General features: G+C 38.6%; 1 protein-coding gene across 2 annotated transcripts in view; it reads right to left on the bottom strand.

The window, feature by feature from the left end:
• LOC105201123 (mucin-12) overlaps nucleotides 1-20941 on the bottom strand; it is a 101536-nt gene extending 80595 nt beyond the window's left edge. For both annotated transcript variants that reach the window (XM_026132832.2, XM_026132831.2), the window contains exon 1: nucleotides 20858-20941. The gene's annotated coding sequence lies outside the window, so the exon portion shown is untranslated. The remainder of the gene's footprint in view (nucleotides 1-20857) is intronic.
• Between the last annotated feature and the right edge of the window lie 202 nt (nucleotides 20942-21143).

Below are 21143 nucleotides of genomic sequence, written 5' to 3'. Positions count from 1 at the left end.
GTTGCAAGCAAAACCCTCGGGCGAAGTCACGGGATAACGGGAGAATATTTCCCTCTCGAAAATCGCGTACGCCGCTCCGCAGCTCGTTATAAGTTGCTCGTCCTCCGCCTTCTCCTCGTAATAGCGCCCACGTCACGCCCGCCACTAGAAATTTTTTTTTTTTTTTTTCAGATTTTGCGAACGATCTCGCGAAGGGTCGAGGAGACGCAATGCGCGGCCGCGATTTATTGCGTCGTTTTACTCTGACGGGCTCTCTCGCATCTGCATAATAAATTGTTGTGCGACCGATTATGCTCGTTCCAGTAGATCGAAGCCCCGCGCTTTTCGCATTTTTCAAGTTGACAAGCGGATCTAATTCGATATAAAGATGCGACATCGCCGCGGAAGAGTAATGTTTCCCGCGTGCAATGTTTCTTCGCGGAGCGAGGATTTGATTTCGAAACTCTCTCGTCGCGCCGCTCTAGACCGACGGGACTTCGCCGGGGTATCGGGAGAAGCGACGCCACCGCGTTCGAGAGTCACTGGAGAGACAAAACGAGACGTGAGGAACCCCGTCCCACGGTTCCACGTACCTGACCTGACGTCACCAGTTATTTATGCACCGCCGAGTAACGGCTGCTCGGCCGATTTCGCCGGCCGCCTAAGAATACACACGTACGCACTAGCCCTCCTCCTCGCGGCATAAACTCTCTTCTGTTTTCCATACGACTGGCAGCACACAGAGAGCGCGAGAGACGGTGTGACTGACTCGATCGACGACTCTCGTCTCACGGATTGCACTTGTGTTTGACTGTATCGAGGGGGAGAGCCCACGCAACTTCGGAAGTTCATGAGAACGGGGGAATGGTACTGTACGCGGAGTGCCATCGGAATTGCGATACATAACAATCGATCCAATTGAAATCCTGTAATTACACGTAGTCGACAAAGTAGTTTCTCTTTCGCGGATGAGACAAAAGTGATCGCGAACTTTCATGACTCCTAGTTCGATTCGCAATTAAGAAGACGTATACGAGATTCGATAACTCTGCCGTTACGAAATATTACATAATGCATTACATCAAAATACATGACTCTTTCTAAGACCTATCGACCTCACGTCCATTATACTTTAACGTCCCGCTACATTCTTATGCTTATGTGTCTCGACTGTAAACAGGGTTCTCACGAACGCACGTGTGTTATTTCCGTGTCTGAATCTGCTTTACTCATGGTAAACGGATTAGCATTAACAGTCTGCGTTTTCTGGTAGACAAACAATTCAAAGAGACTTCGCTGGAACTTCAAATTATTCAAAACAGTTTAAATATAAATTCTGAAAATTAGCAAAATTAGATTAAACGATATAGGAGATAAATGAAAATTGATTCATTTCCATTAGCGATAATTATTGGTTTCCAAAAACAATTCTTTGAGGATGAATTGCACATTAATTGAACAATTCGTACAACGATACAAGTTATTTCAGACGTGAAACTCGAATGTTTGTAATCCCAAACTGTTCGATCGCGCAATCCCTACTGAACTTTAATAGAAATCGCCGTATGGCAATAGCGCATGCTTAATCGTCTGTTATCATCGAATAACCCACGGTTAATCTCGATTAGATATAATCACGAAAACGCTAAAAACAATCGCTCAGGGATTAATTCCATTGCTTCGTTACCGATTACGAGCTTCATTACGTAGCCAAGGTCAATGCCGCAACACTGTTTCCGCCTGTACCTTCGTATAGTTTTTGTTGCGACTACATACGGGACGTCATCACGCTCGGAATGCAAATTGATCAAATTGTTAAATTATTTTTGCGCTCTAAATTAATATCCATAAATGAATCACTATCAACTATTTTCTGTTCTATATCGTTGTCGGCATCGATTCAATTTCCGTTTTTGAAAGATAGTAAAAATAGCTGCAGTTCCGGAGAAATTATTATAGTTAAAACAGAAAATGGCAATATTTATTTAAAGGCTACATCTGTACAAAAATATTATTTGGGATAAGTGTTTTGTGTAATAAATATAAAAACAAGCAAATTTACCATTTATAAATACCTTTACTTGAAATAAAATATTTATTTGACATTTTTACATATCATGGGTAAATTAGTTCTTCCTATTTTCTGTTATTGACTTACTATTTTTCATACAGTATAAAAAGTATTTTATTTATTTTAGTTGTACTATTTCCTATAAAATAAGAAATAGTACGACTAAAATAAATAAAAGCAGCATATATTTCATACATAGATATATAGATGTAACTCAATTTTCTTACCAAAAGTAACTGGATAACCAATAACAAGTGAAATAATTTTAAAACATATTTATAGAAATCGAGTTATATCTAATTTATCTATGAGACGTGCTGTGTTCCATTTTAATATTTTCTATTTTGTACGTTCACAAGAAACAGAAAATAATAAACAATAGAAAATAGAAAAAACTTATTTATTCATGACATTTCGAAATGTAAAATATATTTCAAGTCAATGTACATAAAAATGTTAAATATTATTTGTTCTTTTCCATATTTACTACTCGAAATACCTGTTTCAAATAATATTTTTTATAGCTACATCCTTTCAATAAATATTTCTGTTAAATCTATTTCAATTTTTCTTCAGCTCCGCGTAGCTGCGAAAAATATATATTCTGCAAAACTATTAAATATAGAAATTTATATTCTATACACATCGAATATAAAAATCTAAAAATATGTAAAAAAAGTTCGAAGAAAATCTCACAATTGCTTTGTAATATTCTATGTATTATCTGGCGATGTATTTATAGCTGGCTGAATTAAATACACGTCAACAAATATCGTTGATAAAGTATTTAATATCCCGACAATCAAGCGCTTCTAATCAAAGCTATATATACCGTTCTTATCTCCGAACCTCGAAACTGCGATATAAAAATTCCCCTGATGCAGATAAATCCATCGGGACGCCCCGTGCGTTGCATATCAGCACAAGCAGAACGTCACGCGATACATCAATAACAAGAATTATTAACGCTTACGTGTGCAAGGCGGCACGCGATGCAGGAAATCGGCACGTGTTAAATCAGCGCGAGCTAATGCTTTTAGCGAGTTCCGAGCGACGCACAGTCGCTAAAGCTTTTCTCATGCATTATTATTCGATATCAACGTCGCATCAGAATTCTATATTTTCATATTTCAAAATATTTGAACTTTACATTCTTTTAATCTCTTTCGCCACGCGCACACCTTTAATTAAAAATGTATTGTATTTAAATCATCACGATCGCTTTCTCTCTCTCTCTCTCTCTCTTTATTTCCCAATATCCTCTTTTTTTTTTTTATTTCCCAATATCCTCTTTTTTTTTTTTAGGTATAATTCCACGTATAAAGTGTAACGGAAAAAGTACGGCAAAGAAAAAATAAAGTAGCTCTTGAATCGCGAGAAACTCACGATGAACGAGGAAATCCGCGCAATTTATGCACGTCGGCGGATAAAACTAAATTAATGCGCGCACGGCCACCTGCAGTCTGCAGGATAATAATCAACCATCAGCTATGTCAGAAAAGATTATCGTAAATTCCATCATTTGCTCGAGTCGTTGAACGTCGTTTTCGTTCTCTCCTTCGTTTCCTTCCCCCCCCCCCATACATTCTCCCTCTTTCTCTCAAGTCTGCCGGCTTCGATTCGCCGTCGATATCGAGTTCCGGGATTTACTCGTGCGAGAATGGACTCCGGAATTTTCGCGTAATGTAAAACGCGTATTCCTCCCTCCCCTCCCTCCTCCAATTCGTATGAATTCTGCCACTGTCTACTCCTATTTTCCTTCGACTTCTCTCTCTTTCTTTCTTTCTTTAGCCGGTTTTCCAGGCTCGAACTCGCGACTGCGACGTTTCCCTTTGTTTTCCTATCCTTTTTCCGCTCTCTTGTCGTACGTGTCTCTCCTCTCTCGTTCCGCCGCGCCGCCGGCGGCATTCACGACGCGTCGCAACGGCACCGTTTTTCCGCGAATAAAAGCGCGACGGCGATTACGAGGAACGGGAATCGCCGCGCGAATTCACACGACTGCGATTTATGGGCCTTCTGTGGCCGTCGAGGATCGAATTCTCGACTCATCGTAAATTCTTGTGCCTCCTAAACACGTGGTTTAGAAGACAAAAAAAAAACGGCAAACTTGCGGCGTTATCGTTTTCCGCTCGTGATATTAACAAGCGTAAACTAAACGCTTCCTGTTTTTCAAATAAAGAAAGAAAGGAAGAAAGACGGACTCGAGTATAATTCGCCGAGACCAACAATGTCGAAATTCCTAATAACTCAATGCATTTTCAAGTAAACCAATTTAAATGTAGCTACATAAAGCGTTTAACGTGAACAGAAGTTCAGCGAGATCGTAAAACTCCCGTCTTGCGAGATCATAAAACGCGCGACATATCCTACGGAGTAACGAGCAAGGTAGCTTCGTTATTCCATTGCGGTCGGTTTTGCGGTCGGTTTCGCTACTACAGTTGATAGTCGCGAGCCGAGAGCTCAACGCATGGCGCCTGTTACAAATCGGCATTATTTCGAGAGCTGGCTAGCGGCCAGCGGGCCCGCATTCTCTCGGATTGGTATTTTAATAAGCCCGTCTCGCGTCCCGTGGCGCGTTATTATCATCTCGCGGGAGAAGAACGGAGGGAACTCTCATCCGATCGCGAAAGTGGAGGCCCTTTCGGAAGGGGCCGGAAGAGTACTTGGGACGACGAGAAATCTCAGATGTGTAATTCGATTTGTGACGTTGGTCGCAATCACGTCATTTGAATTAAAGCCAAATCCGGGATTATTAATAAGTTCGTGAGAAATCATTTCCGGAATAAATAAATGCATATATATATATATATATATATATATATATATATATATATGTGTGTGTAATAAATCATAAATAATGTAAATATAGAACATCTTCGTAATTAAAGATATCGACATCTCTAATGCTTTTCAAATAAAATTACATCTCCGATGGCAGCATACTCCTTCTTTCTGGAACGTATAATACTTCATGTATAATACAAAAATGAAAAATTCAACGTATCCTTTTTCGCCAGCAATCAGATAGAGACACTTTCACGGTTCATATATCTTCACATTTGTCATTTGGTATTCAATTATTTCCCACCAGGGACCAGACAAGAATGCCTTCGAAATCTCAATGTAATAAGTAATAACATCCGAAGGATTTAATTTTGACGAAGAATAGAGGATTTTTCCATTCAGAGATCATTCATGAAACTCGCGCGCGAGCAGTCGCAAACTTCAATAAATGCCAGGCAAGAATCATAAAAGCACCCTTCAATAACCATGTCCTCTCGAGATAGCCGCGTGTGCTCAATTGGCTCTACCGATTCGTTCTACATCGAGACAACGAAACTGGCGTCGCACGCTGCGTATCGGCCGATCGATATCTCGGCTCCCTTCCGATCTCCGAGACCACTCTCGGGAGTGATATTCTTTCTCGAACATCTTCCAAAATCGTCGTACGCCCTTTCTGATCATCCAGACGCCGATAAACGAAGGGGGAAAAAGTGAAAGAAAAAGAGAGAGAGAGAGAGAGAGAGAGAGAGAGAGAGAGAGAGAAAGAGAGACTCGCCGGGATGTCTTCTCACGCTTCCCCTTCATTCTGCTGAAGATTAATATTATTCCTGCCGCGTGCGCACAAACTCATCCCGCAACCCCCCGTCCTCTCAACGCGCGTATCTATGTCGTATCTCGCCAGGATTTTCCCGTAGGAGCGTCCTTAAAATGACAAGAAGCGCAACCGGGTTCCTCCTCGCCTAGCCTGGCATCCTCAGGCTGAAGATGCACGATCTCGCACGTCCCGAAGGGAGCGCTTAAAACTTGTCCGGGACTCATCTCGCGAATAGCTCGTAAATCCGCCACGTGCGTGCAGGAGGATATACGTTCGTATATCGATTAACGATCGACGGTCGCTTTATCGGCGGCTCGCTTTCTCGGTCCAGTAAATTGAGAAGGACTCAGCTTGAGCTCCGCATCGATCGCCAACGTAATTTTTGGACGCGTCCGGCGATAAAAGCCTGATCGGGTTCACGTGGAAAACTACGGTGCTGCAATCACTGTCAGGAATAATGGTAGCCCCGGGCGTAATACCCACGTCGAAATTTCCGCCGCTCGCCGCGGCTAATAACGTATGAAATGAGCGCTCCATTACCCGGAACACACTTTCTCGACGAGCGTTTATTAATATTGGAAAATCCGTATCTAGATGATCGCGGCAGCCGATAGTAAATTCCGAAACCGCCCGTTACAACACGGCGACCTGATACCGGGATCGGTACGCCGCCCTCGCTCCCGGATGTGGCGAGCTATCGTATTCCGCGTTCCATTTTCTTCCGAGTCGCTGAATAAAGTTAAACGCACTAAGCATCACCGATGAAACGTCACAGCGAAGCCCAGAGAGATAATTCTAGCGCAGAGATATATTTATGCTGAACTCGAGAAATGATGAGAGAGAGATTTATTTTTATGATTCGTTTCGATAAGCTGACTACCTACCAGACCGAATGTTGATGGAAATAAAAAAAGAAAAGACTGTTTTACAATTTATAATATCATGAATAATCGGATCATGATTTGAAATTGACAATAAACTATGTGATTTGGATTTTTATAAATTAAAAAGGATATCAGCGGTAGACAAAAACAAAAATAAAATTTTGAAAAATTATTAATTTATAATTATTAAATCATAAATTTCGTATCAAAAAACATACATCAGATGAAAACCTGGAATAATTTTGTATCTTGAGATACAGTTCAACGAATACATTTTATTAAAGAACTGAGAGGGTACTCAGCTAATTGTAAAATGAGAAACTATTATTAACGTGAAATACTGTACGAATTAAAATACGACTTTTATAAAATATTTCGCAATATTACATAATGAGAAAATAATGAATCTCACTGAATTGTATTAAATAAATTTAATTAATTAAAACAAAAAATAACTTCTGTCTTTAAAATAATATAAAGCTAAATTATAAGAATAAATAGATTACGAAGAATTAAAATAAAATTAACTTATTTAAAAATATACAAAAATATATCAATTAATATATTTATATGCGTTTCTTTCATTAAATTAAAATATACTACCTGACAGCGAGATATTTTCTATACGACTTTCAATTATGCTTGTAAAATACACAAGTTTTTAAATGTTGTTTTCTTATAGCAGCTTATATATTTGATCTTGGAAGTATATAGAGAAATTAAACACAGAGATAAATTCTATTAAGATATTTGAAAAGGAAAGAAAAATTAAAGTATCATAATTAAGCATCATTGTTTTCTAATCTTCATGCGATAAACACTATGAAATAATTTAAATAACTTTTTATATTTTAAAATTGCCAATATTCTACAAGTACTTATAATATTTCTTTAGGTTCTTTTTTCACGCATATTATTCACAAATTATCTGAACAATAAATTATCCGAATAAAAATAAAATAATAAAATTATTAATATATTATATACATATCTTCGTGATATTCTCTTAATTGCATTTTCTGAAGATATTACTCGTAACACTTATAAAAAGTTCAATAAATTAGCAGCAGTACTATGTTAAGAACTACAAGATAAAAATGTATGCAAATTGTAGTAGAATAAATTAATGCATGAAAAAACCATTGCTGCTCATGCGTGAAATCAGTTTTACATAATTCCACATGCAATAAATAAAATGAGAAAATAATTTACTCATCTCTTGGACGATTGCTCTGCCGTCGTCCAATGCTATCAGGTTCCTTCTCCTCTCAGATTTAGTCATTGCACTCAGACAACACACTCGCGAAAATATGGTTAATTACGATCATGTACTAATCACCGGAATAGGATAACAGTATGGCACTTTATACAATGCTGACGTTAATCGCATACACAACGTGCTATCGTGCATTACGACGAAATCCCAACGAAATACGATCGCAAAAGTAATGTGGAAAAAAACTCTGAATTGCTCAATATCAGCGGACTCTCACAAATTAGCATAATAAATGAATTCTCCAATGGCGGAGAGTTTCAACAAGTGCACCGAGAAAAAAAAAGTCGAAATATTCAGCAGTAAATGTTACTTGTGAAATTTTCTTCGATATTTATTAGTTTTAAAAAAATTTAATCGTGATAACAAAATATACGTTTCTGTGAAATATATCTTATTTTTCTTATTAATTGATTTATAAAAAATAATATTTTCGTATTTAAATAAAGATTTATTTCAATAAAACAAAATTTTAAATATCTTCTTCACAGTGTGCGATGCACTAAATGTGCTTCGCATTTAAAACTACATCATTCACAAATATTAAAAAGTGGGCTTAATTACTGTATTTGTTAAGCATATAACGTAGCGTCGCTCAATTCAGAATTAAACTGCTTCATATACGATTTCAGTCTCGTATACTAAATGAAATGGATAGATCGTGCGGAATACTAGACTCGATAAACAGTCAATGCATTTACAGTCGCGACCTAACTAGCGCTAATTGTTCTTAGGAAACAATCACGTTTCGGTAGCTATAACACTGTTACGAACGAGATGCACGTAACATTCAATAAATAGACGACTTTCCAACACAACGACTTTTGAAGCTAAAGGTGCGATCGCAGCGCTTGAAAATTGACAGACCGACTCTTAACGGCAGATTAATACTCATAAAGATCTTTATATAGAAATGGTATTAGTAAAAATTTGTCCAACAATATGAATGTTCCCTAAATAAAAATATTGATTGGTTGGTTTCTTAGAGGGAAAAAAAAAAAAAAAAAATCAAGAATCAATACCTACATAAGTTGCAAAGAACTTTTTGAATACGAGTACAATTCATGCAAATGTCTATGGTGTAGAAACTTTAAAAAAGTTTAGGTTTAGTAGTTTACTCGTCCTCCGTCAATCTTTGTTAGGCTAACTAACCCGTTAATTCATTGGAATTGATCAATCGCATTGCCTGTTATGTGAATATAATAAAAGCGATTGATCAATTCTAATGAGCCAATCGGTTGGTTAGCTAAACAAAGATTGGTGAAAAAGCCCTTAGATAAAAAAATCATAAATGAATTATTATATAAAAAGGTAAATAAGTCTTTAAGTGAGGGTCTAATTATAAATAAACAGCGGGATTCAGATTTATTGATTTATTAGGATAGGGCTTTTTGCCTCTCTGGGGCTGTTCAATATCATTGTTTGTCAAGTGAGATCATTCGAAAAGAATTTGAAAAAATTTTAGGATAGAACCCGTGTTACGGCAAACATGTCGCACGTAACACGATACGCGGTGCAGCTCGAATCTCTCTCTATCTGCCGACTCGTATCTCGCCGTACGAATAACAATAGTACGAAGCGCGACGGCTACCAAACAGATGCCAGAGTTACTCGCCAGTCAGCGAATAACGTGAATATTTAACGCGTTATGAAATAAAGTTACGCTTTCTTCTTCCACTTCAATCTAGTTATTAACACACGATCGATACAGTAAGGTTTCTCGTGACTCGAATGACTCGATCCGATGACTCGTGTAATATTCCATTCTGTCACTCGCAAAAAAAGGTAAATTACATATTTAAATCCAAGCGTGCTACACTCGAATTTCAAATACATCGTTAAACACGCCGTGGTGTATAATCGATTACTGCCCGTGAGCACGGCGAAAAACAGTTCACAGTTTTCTATCGTTTCGGCTTCGAACGTTATATGTATATGAATCAAGCGAAATGTTAGCTCCGCAGTAAGCAACATCTCGATGTATTCACGAATTAATAATTGAAGAACTCGCTGCAGCAGTGAGATATAACTCATATTTTGTAAAAACGAAGAAAATAAATTCTAAAAATACGTTTAGAGTCCTTTAGAGGATAGACTGGATGGTAAATGAATATTTCAAGATATCTGCATAATTATTGCTACAATATTTATTGGAATACGCTCCGGTTCATCTCTCATGAATGTCTTTATACATTCATCTCCACTTTTGTAAAATGTAGCTTAGCCCACCGTTGCAGCAAACCCTTCAATTAATTAATGCTCAGTCCGTTTAATAATCGTAAAACTCACGACGGCATTTGCTATCTTCGATCCCACTTATCGGCATCACGTTTCAAGGGGCAATACGCGATGACATACGGAGCAACTCGCGCCACTCGTCGCCTCAAGTCTCACTGGTAGCGCGACGACCTTGTGTAAACACAACGCGCTGTGCGCCGCAATAACAAACACCAAGGCCGCGCACCGGCAGAACTGTTATCGACTCGAGATATTTAACGCGTCATAAAATAAAATCACGCCGAACATTCCGTTCCTTGCGCTTTGATAAATGAGCTATTATTGCACGTTTTGCGCTTCGTCTTGCAGTCCGATTATCGTCGCCTACGATAATAGCTGATTCCATTCGACTGAGAGAGCGTTTACGAGTGAAAATATTACTACTCAATTTTCATCCCTCATGATGAAAAAATCTGCTTCGACTGATGTAATTATTATGTATATTGCTGACAGTAAATTATTTAATGTTTTTTTAATGCCAATCTGTAAATAGTTAATTAACCTTTAAGTAGGTGGGATAGCCCAGAGCAACGAGGAAATGCAGGATTAGAAATCTTGTTCTGGAAAAGAAAAATAAAAAGCGTTGTTTGCAAAAGTTTTTAGTTTAAAGTTCACTCTTTTACATCCTCTTTCTCCTAAGGGTTTAATTAATATAAATTTAATTATAAAGTAATATACTAATAAAAAATATAATAATAATGGCATTTCTTTGGGGTGCTATTAATCCGCCTACTTACATAACTTTTGATCATCTACTTAAAAGTTAATTAAAAAGATAATTATGATATTATTTAAAGATTATGATTTACCTTTCTTTTAAACAACCAGTTTTTATGCTTTAAACATCTACTTTTAAGTCAGAATTTTTTTCATTATATGTAATCCATTGTTCTCCAAGTTTCCAAAAAAAAAAATGTTAAAAGAATTAAAAACTATATACGTATGAACTTTTCTCAAAAGAGACAGAAAATCGATTATTACATTACGAGAAACAAAAATCATATCTCTAGCAAACTTACTTTATCCGAAAGTTTCTCAACTGATTTCCGATTTCAAATATGACGTAAAGAATGACAAATTGATTCTCATGCTCTATTTATTAAACCGTCATCTTGTCTCGAGATTGGTTTTCATCTCTCTTTACCAGAAACGCGACTATAAACACGAGCAATAAATATTCAAGGATTTTTGAGAATATTTACATTATCAAAGTGGCTCTTTTACGAAACACGGCATTTTCCTCTACGCAATCTTTCCTCTCTCCGATATTCAAAATATGTAAATGTTATTCTAAGCGAAATAATAATTCGTGTATTATGTTTTGTTTTCGATATCAATCGGAAGTTATGGTAAACGAAGCCGACTTAAAACGATCACTAGCTCCATTATTCTCGCGTATTTTCGCACGGATAGATCGCCCGAAGGTAACAGATTTAATTACATCTTCCTAGTAATTACTGAAAATAATACCGCACTATAAAACAACGTTGCGCTTTCGTTCGTCCATATAAAATGGAGAGAAAAAAAGAAAGAAATTGGAAGGGGGAGGGGGGAGACAAAACGAGAGGCAAAGAGGAAGAGGAGAAAAGGGGAGGGAGGGAGGGCTAGAAAATGAAAGAAAAACAGAGCAGCGCGGTGCGCGATGGGAGGCTGAAAATTATTATCCCGTTATAATACCCTTGATTACGGTTCGATTAGTGAAACCATTTATGCGCTATTCATAAAACTCGCACCCGCGCGAAACGTGGAAATCGAGCGAGATGGAGGGAACGAAGAGGCGGGGGGGGGGGGAGGGGGAGAAGGGGCAAAGCAAGGAAACACGTAAAAGGACAGGATCGAATTGACATGCGGACTGTAATGGAATTGCCTGGGCAATGTCGGCACGATTTTCCGCGCGATTCCACTCCGTGATTCGCATTCTCTCGGTGCCGTAATATTCGCGCGTGCGCCCGCGCACGCGTGCCCGTGTGTATGTCGGATATTCGTTATCGGTTATTATTCTCGCTTAAAAATACAAAATACAAATCGAGCAATATTCAGTTTTGTTTCGACGATATTCCGCGTGAATTCAACTCGGCCGACGTTAAAACGCAACGCGAATTAGCCGCGCTTTAGAGAGCTGTATTTCGGTTTTCGGTTATTACTCGCCGCGAGTTTTAACGTACTCTCGCTCGCCGTTAAATTTATCGAGAACTGAAGTTCCTGTGTATTATTTCCAATTGCCGAGAACGCGTTTACCATTGTACGTGTACGTGTTTATATATGAAAATGGCTCTCCAGTCTTTTGCAACACATATTCCGCTCGTAAACAGACCGTAAGTTTTGGGCGAAATTGACTTTCACGACCGTAAAAGCCGAAACGATAAAACAGAACCGTAATGGGCAAGTCCGAGTCGTCCTTAGTGGTAAATTATAAGCAAGCCGCGTACTTTCGACCGTGCGAGTTTTCCTTACTTCGCTTTTATCTGGCATCAGTCCGACGATAACGGTATCCCTCCATGATAATAAAAGATCACGAGAGAACGACGGGAAACGTAATTTTCGACTGCGAGAAACTTTTCACTCTGCACGCGCGCGGCGGATGGAGCCGAGAAAGTTTCGCGGCCTGTGTCAATGACTTCGATGTCTGTTGAAGCGAACGCCTTCTCAAACTAAGTGCGATCTAAACCTAAATCCAGTCCTAATTAAACGGCAGTACATCTGGCTACGCGATCTCACTCATGGAAAACTATCGTAATTAGATTAAACTCTATAACGAACACTTGAGAACAGAACGCAGACAACAATAAGAGTTTGCGCTTTGTCAACATCAATTTATTATTTAGGGTAACGCAAGCTTAAAAAAAAAACAACATACCTATGTATAGTATTCCATGCAATGCAACACAGTTGTTGTCACAAATATTGTTAATGAGTTTTAACTTTTGAGAAATAAATAAGGAGTTATAGATAAACTGTTAAAAGATATTAAATCAAAGGGGGAAGAAAAAGAATAACGTCTTTTCGAAAAGTCTTTTCAAAAATGTTGCATCTGTAGAATATATCGTATGTAAAATTTGCGACTGTATACATTTACACATGTTCATAATAAAAAAAAAAAAAAAAAATGCAAATATAATACATTCAATTTCGGTGAAAGTAATATTCTTGGTTTACAAAATATCAATATAATACGTTGCCGTAATTAAATATATATCTGTGATAATAAAAAATATCGATATCGCAGTACGACTAATCTTTTCAAAGGGGTCAGATTTCTCTCGCATGATTCACACGAACAATTAAATGCATAAACTTGGCTGACTGATATGTACATACAATATATATGTATATATACACGCAGATAAAGATTGTATCATTTCCGCAATGCATTACTCTCGGAGTTTATTACGTGGATTCATTCTCTTGTGCAGCGTCACGTTCTTAACCGCAAAATCAGCCATACGCCGGCCATGATCGTCGATGTAGATGACAAACCGTCCGTCAAACCGCAGGCACTACCGGAACCCGGTCGGTCGGTCCCCGGTCCGATGATCTATGTCGGAGTCGCTTCTTGCCTCCGGTCCATCGGCCGGAATAATCACCCGCTGTATTTCCCCGCTTGGCATCGCGATTAATTAGCCAGCGCTACCGATTTGGTCCATTCAATATGATTTACAACCGTTTTATCGCTCTGACACTTTTGCATCGATCTGTCCGTTATACGTTTCACATGCATATTTCACCTCCGTGAGCAGTTTCTTTTCGAAATTAAGTGCTAAATTGATGTCGACAATTAAGATAACAAAATGGTCAGTAGTATAATAGTTTACGCGTAGATATAACAATTTTTATAAAAGTTTGAATGTAAAATTCATTGTTGTTGCGGAATTTTTGTCGCATATTTTTCCTCTTTGCTTGTTTATTCTATATTCGATATTGAATATTCGATTTCTCGGTTATCCGCGAAGCGCTTAAGGCCGATTTATCAGCAAAACGCATATAGAAATAGCGATCAACGCAATCATCGGCAATCATCGAGTGCACTCGACGTCGCACTGGATTCCATCTAACTGACCGCGCGCGGTCCGGTTTTCAGTGCGCGGGTCTGGTGTCCTCGTTCTCGACGACCTGCTGCCGCTTGTGGGTCAGTAGGTCAGATCGCCGGTGCACGCTCCTGTCTCGGCAAGGTGAAGATATCGATCGCACGCGCGCGTGCTGACCCAGTAAGGACGCAACCGTTGCGCGACGGCGGTGGCGGCACGCAGGTGCGCCGAGGAGGAGGCGATTGCGGCTTATTACGAGCGCACGTTACAACGATAATCGTAAATCATCGCCGCATCGTTCAACGACAGCCCGCTTCCGCCACCGGTCGATACCAATCATTCCCGCTCGCTGCTTTCGGCCGAGTAAACAAGCTTTATTCGCATTTTAATGAATTGGAAATAATACGATTCGAAAAATAACTATAATTCTACTGAAAAGTAATATACAGAATTTTAAATAATGTGGATTTAAACGTGAAATGGAAATGTATCTCAAATTATACTTAAAAATGTACCAGCGTAAAAAGTGTAACTGTATAAATTGTTTTATTAATTAAATTCGAAATTTATGTATCAATAACAACAGATTTTCTGTGTACAAGACGACTTTTCAGCGAGTCGAGTCAAAAACCTAAGGAAATAATTTAGAAATACGATAAGAAACAAAATCTAAAATACATTCTGAAATCAAAAACTGTGATCCTCAAGAATTTCTATGTGAGGAAAGAGATAAATAAACAATTTCTACAAAGTGCATTGAATCATCTGAGTTCGAGTTAAAAAATACGAAACTGATGCCGTACACTGATTCAATCCGATAGATTCCATTAAGCCGCAAATTTTTGTATGCAATCCCGCTATCAGACTCGATTTAGTGGTTTTCCAGGGGTTGACACGCGCTTCGAAATAAATGTCTCGTATGTAGGTCAATAGGGCACTGGTACATGCTGTGCCGGGGAAAGAGTAGTGACGCATGATCAAGAAAACACATACATATACACATACAAGCCATTACCGAACGCGTTTATGGGACAAGGTTGCAAGCGTGCCTGGAAGCTCGCGCGAAACTGCTACAGATCAATGCGGGATGTTTTCGTCGAGCGAAATCTTTCGATTACAGGCCCTGTATAGGATTCTTGGCAACTTCAACGGAATTTTTATTCTAAGCTTACTTAATTATACTCCCCGAGTTATTCATCTTTACGGATCTTGAAAAATTGTAGATCAAGACAAACAACGAACTATCTAGAGGAATTTTCTTTCATTTTTCATTCAAGCAGCCCCGTTCGCGAGATTTCTTATTTACGAATCATTCTTTATGTCTCGAGTGCCGCATCGTTTCGCGATAAAAAGAAGCGTTACTGCGTTGCCATCCTCGTACATCCTTGCCTCCGTGAGCCGGCGAAATAATGGGAGAGAGAAAGGCGAGCCCCGAGGTGGTTCCGGGTGCGGAATCGAGTGCGAAGTAACGGACGTTAATGAGAGAAGGTTATAGCCGAGGGAGCGGAAGGTGCTGTAAGTGGCAAACTGTTGCGGACCTGTCACGGACGGAAGGCAGGACGAAGATTGGTCGACGAGTCGGTGAGAAACGACCGAGCGTGTACGCGCGATAATGAGATATAGTATATTGCAGAAACTTGAAAATTTTCGCGGAGGCGATTCCTCAAAATTTTCCAGGCTGACCTTTCGTCACGATTATTTTGCAAAATGGCGAAGTGGAGTAATTGCGGCGCGACGAGAGACGCGCTAAAAGTTCAGACAAATGTTGCAACCGGTCCGCCGAGCGAAAATTAGTTTTCGAAATTTCAGTTAAAAATATTCCGATATGAATATAGTTAATAAAAATTCTTTAAAGCTCGAGAGCCGCTTCTTACTTTAACGTCGCGTAAACGTAAACGTAGTTCAAATTAGAAAAGTCATATCAACTGCGCGAAATCACTTCACGACTGCTTTGTGGAAATTGCCTGCTCGGAGTTACGTTTTCTCAAAGCGCGCGACGCATATACACAAGAGTCGAGACGTGAAGACTCATTGACGCAAACCGTTATGGATTTGTCATTGACTGTTGAAGAGAATCGAAGCAGCGATGAGTAGTCTCTTTGCGCGCAATAATGGCCAGCATTAAATTTCAAATAAGTTCCTCCCTTGACTGCATAACTTGCCTCGAGAGCGACGGCTGCCGACGCGACTCGTATAGAAAGGTACGGAGAAGAAAGAGAGAAACTGTGAGAACCGGGAAAGATAAGCGCGTAGATCCGTGAGTTTCCCGAGGAAATGCGCTGCCTCTTAATTGTTAACCATTCTACCGAGAACTCGTCGGAGAATCGATCGCGGACGTGCAGATCGAGTCTTGACATATTAAACGACCATTGATGCCCGACGCTATCACGCTCATCTATCCCTAATTGATATACGATGATATGGAATTATGCGCGTCGCAAATAAAAAAAACAGACTAATCTTTTCAAGTGATAAAATTAATTAATTTAAAATTGGCTACCTAAAAAAAAACTTTAGTATTTCTGGCGCCATTACTGTTAAAGCAATCAAGGTTTTCTTCTACTTCTATAATTAATACCGTGTAACAATTTTATAAATAAGTTTGTAAAAGCTAAAAATGAAGTGCATTAAGACTTATTAATACCTCACATCCATACCGATTGCTTTCCATTAGTGACACGAGTCGACACAAACGTTGCTCTACCTTCCTCACATTCAATGAAATAACAAAGACAGAACGACACTTGTGTCGATTTGTGTTATTAAATGGAAAAAGCCATCTTAAAGTTTGTTAGGTCTTTTTTCAGTCGGGTGTGTCGTATTTGCATATTTTCCTGTTTATCGTAATTATCGTATAATTATCGTAATTAAAAACATAAAACTATTTTTATTGATTGACTTAATATTATATGTAAGCTGTTATTTATATTTAATCTCTAATGTTTATTAAATCTTTTTACATTATCAAACACTTATAAAAGCCGCGTTATCAAATATAGTTTTGATTCGAAGTCGTAATTATTTAGACGAACTTCGCGTTCGCCCCAAAAATTTTGGAGTGCCAAAGCATTAATGAACTTCAGTTCATATTTTTCAGAAAGTTCATGAAAGTCATATTCCACTAATTACAGCAATGTGAAAAAAAAGATCAACATAAAATAACGGTTATATACATTTGTTAATTGAATCCGACATCGTACCATCATTAATTAGGTTCTCGCAGAATTAATCAAAATTCACGTGGTATTTAATGTGTTAGGTTCGCCACAGTGATGTAGCTATGACAAGAGGTTTCCTTACACGCGATGAAGATACACGAACGTATCCAGGGGCGATGTATACTTCCGATAGAGATTAGAGAGGCGTAATCTCACGGCGATAAGTGCTCGTATAAATACACGTATCACCGTCTGCTTCTCGTAGCACGCGCCACAACTGCATACATCGAGGTAATTCAATGTAACATAAGGCGATGTCCCCGGGCTAAAATTGCACGAAGCAAGGATAGGGCGAGCGACACGAGATCCATTTGTGGGAATGTACCCAATCTATATTGTATACGATTCGCTACTGGCAAGTCGTCTTCCGTATAATCGGATTCCCGATTTCCAAATTCGCTCAATCGCACGATAGTATGAAATTACCTCAATATAGTGTAGAAAGTATTTCACCTAAATATATAAAAATCTTTATATTGAAATCTTCATAAATATTAAACATAATATTACATCGAGGATATCTCTGGAAAATATTTGATTTACTTTTTCAAAATTCTCTCTTATACACGATTACGATTCGTTCTTTTACATGATTAATAGTCGTCATTCAAAAACTATCTTTTGAACTTCTGAACGGAAGTGAAATCCTTGAACAGAAATTATCGTTGAAGAAAAATTGATTTCGCATCGACATAGATAGAAAATATCGACTATGCACAGAGAAAACAATTTTTTTGAACCTAATAAATTTTATTATAGCCAAATAGGATCTGCGAGTGACTCCGCATTGCGCATCGCATAAAATACCCGTAAGAAATTTATTTGTAATAATGTTTGAATTAAAAAGTACGACCAATAATAGTGTTATTTTCGTGAAATAATGTTATATGAATAAAACAACATTTTTTTATTCAGACAAATAACGTTTTGTATAAGTATATGTTGTTTCAATGAAACAACTCTCAGTCGTAAACAAATAAATGGGAATATTAATTCCAATGAAATATTTGTTCTCTATGTAGATAGACAATCTATAGTCAAAAGAAGGGTTACCATCCAGTTTCGAGATAGCCAAATGTAATGTATAAAAAAAAAACCAAAGATTTTTCGTTACGATAAGTACATGAAGGAAGATGCGAACAATCGCAAGATCTCATACAGTATTTCAACGGAGTGGCCTCGAACCGCGTCGTCGTCGTCGCGAAAAATGCTGAACTGATTTATAAAGGTTTCGGTTTACAAGCGGCGACGCTTCCATTTCCGCGTCGGGACCCGCACTGACGATCGAATCGCAGTGCACGACCGGGGAAAGGTTTCGTTCGCCTATGCCGCCGTTCAATTTCCGCGCGACGTTTCAATTTCTGCCGGCCGACGCGCGCCCTTTCGTTGCATTCAATTCCGCGAAGCCGCCCTTCATCCCTCCACCGTCCCGCGATACATATCGCCAATGCCAGATTCCACTATTTTCGATCTGGTGATGGATTAACCCCTCCTATCCAAAACTATCATGCTGTCTACGATTGTTGTATACGTTCTCGTCGGAAGCTTAGACTTCTGGTAGCGATGAAGAAGAATGATTTATGGCGGAACCATATCGTCCTGTCTCTCCTCCTCTTTGAAGAAACGCTCACGTAAATGGACTTTATACAAGCGTTTCTCCTTTTGAGGTATTGAATTTCCTGAAGGAACACCAGATTTTCAGAGGTTTTAAAAGAGCGAAAATAAACTCAACAAGATTCTTCACGGCAGAGATAACTCAGAAAATTGCGAGGTACGAGTCACTCCGTATTGCGCACATCGGATAAAATATTTACTCGTAACAAATATTTATTACGTACACTCTCCTTAATCTTTTATTAAGTGGCGATATCTACGTAATAATAGTAATCAGTATTGCTATACTCGATATATCGTGATTCATAGAAATGCAAGCAAAGTTACATAAATCGCAATTTTCAAAATTGTTTCTAATCAGAGAATGGAAATGATGTAAATATTATCGGTGCATAACTTTTTAATATTACATTATTCACGTTGCGATATCATTATGATATAGTACGATTTGTGATAATATATTATAATACTATTATTACATTAATTAAATCTAAAGTCAAATCGATAATGTAAAATTAATTATTTGCAGTATGCACGTATATTCACGAAAAATGTTACAAATATTACAAGAAAAGAAAAATAAATATGCAAATTCGAAACTTTATAATTAACATAATCACATAATTTGCACATATATTAACTTTATTTATACATAAAAAATATATTATGAGAAATCGAACGTACACATAAATTAACTTGATATTATTAGTATTCAATAATGTAATGGCAGCGATAAAACGGCACACATAGTACTGTGTTACACATACTGTTAAAAATTTCTATCAAACATCAATATTTGATGTCTCCAATATTGATAATCAATACGAATAATAAAGAAATTGTACGAGTATACCCAGACATAATTGTCAGCGGAATTCTTTCGACATCCAGTCCCTCTTGCTAACGATTAGAGCGTATCGCGCGGATGCACTAGACAATGCGCGTTGAGAAAAACAAGATAAAGAGGAGCAAAGCTGAAAGAAGGAAGAAGAGCGGAAGAGGAGCTTTAAAACGCCGTTATGTCGTAACTCGACGTCGCACGACGATCGCACAGTGATAACGCGACGCTCGAGTTAACAAAGGCCTCTTCCCCGTTTTACCATCCGTGCCGCTTCTCTTCATTAATAATAATGTCGTCCGTATGCAAGGCATGTAGAAGGCCTTGAACGAACGATATTCCATGACTTCTCGAACCATATTTAATTACTGTAGCCTATCTGACGACCGGTTTCTTCGAACCACTAGATAAGTGGCGTTATTTCTAGTTCACCGTTGACAGCTATGAGTGTAGCATCCTTGCTTGCATATCGCAAAATTGCTTTCACGCGCAAAAGATTTTTTTAACCTACCTCAGACGCACGCGATATCCTGTACGACTGGCCCCGCGAAGCCTCGTGGTTCGTACGTGCAACCGTAAAGGCAATTACGCGCTTCGACAATGACAACGCCCGGCTGTAACCGTATAGGTAACTATATCGCGTGGTCGGGCATATATGCGATGACAATAGACTACCGCATACGCTCGTATAACGTTTATGTCACACGAGGCGACCGAGAGGCAAACCCTCCAGCTGCGGACGAGAATAATGCATCGAGGCACTGATTTACGATCGCGATCGTAATTGCAAACGCAGAAACGGCTGTCGACGTAAGGAAAAAAGGATGAAGGAGCGCTCCACTCGTTGAGCCCGATTGTGTGCTTATTAATCGTCATTCGACGCTTCGACGATCGGAATCCGCGAGGTGATCAATATCGAGCGCGCGGTCTTTCTCGCCGAATAAGATTAACCGCCGGCATGAACGCAAAATAAAACGCCGAGAATTACGCGGGTATTGAAGAGAGTAAATTCTCCGGCGATCGAAATCAAAAGATTCGCAAGATTATGAAGTCTGAGAAAAATAATTTATGTACACTTACTTGTTCATCGCAGTGCCATACGTCGAATGATCGTTGTGCAAGCTATTCCATAACATATGGGGCCCACAGGGATGAATTCAAGATCTGGAAATGTGGAAAAGAGAAGTTTGTTAGACTCGATTCTTTTCAAGGGGTAGAAGATTTGTGAACACGGTAGAAACTCGGTAAACTCGTTACTATACGGAGAAATACGAATTGAACGCGAAATTCTTTTGTGGGCTTTTTATATTATATATTAACAATAAGCTATTTTCAAAGTTATAAAATATCAACGTACGAGGCGTTG

This window comes from Solenopsis invicta, chromosome 1 (genome assembly GCF_016802725.1).
Source record: "Solenopsis invicta isolate M01_SB chromosome 1, UNIL_Sinv_3.0, whole genome shotgun sequence".
NCBI lineage: Eukaryota > Metazoa > Arthropoda > Insecta > Hymenoptera > Formicidae > Solenopsis > Solenopsis invicta.
The sequence above is the reverse complement of the archived record's forward strand: the minus strand, read 5'-3'. Positions and strand labels throughout refer to the sequence as shown.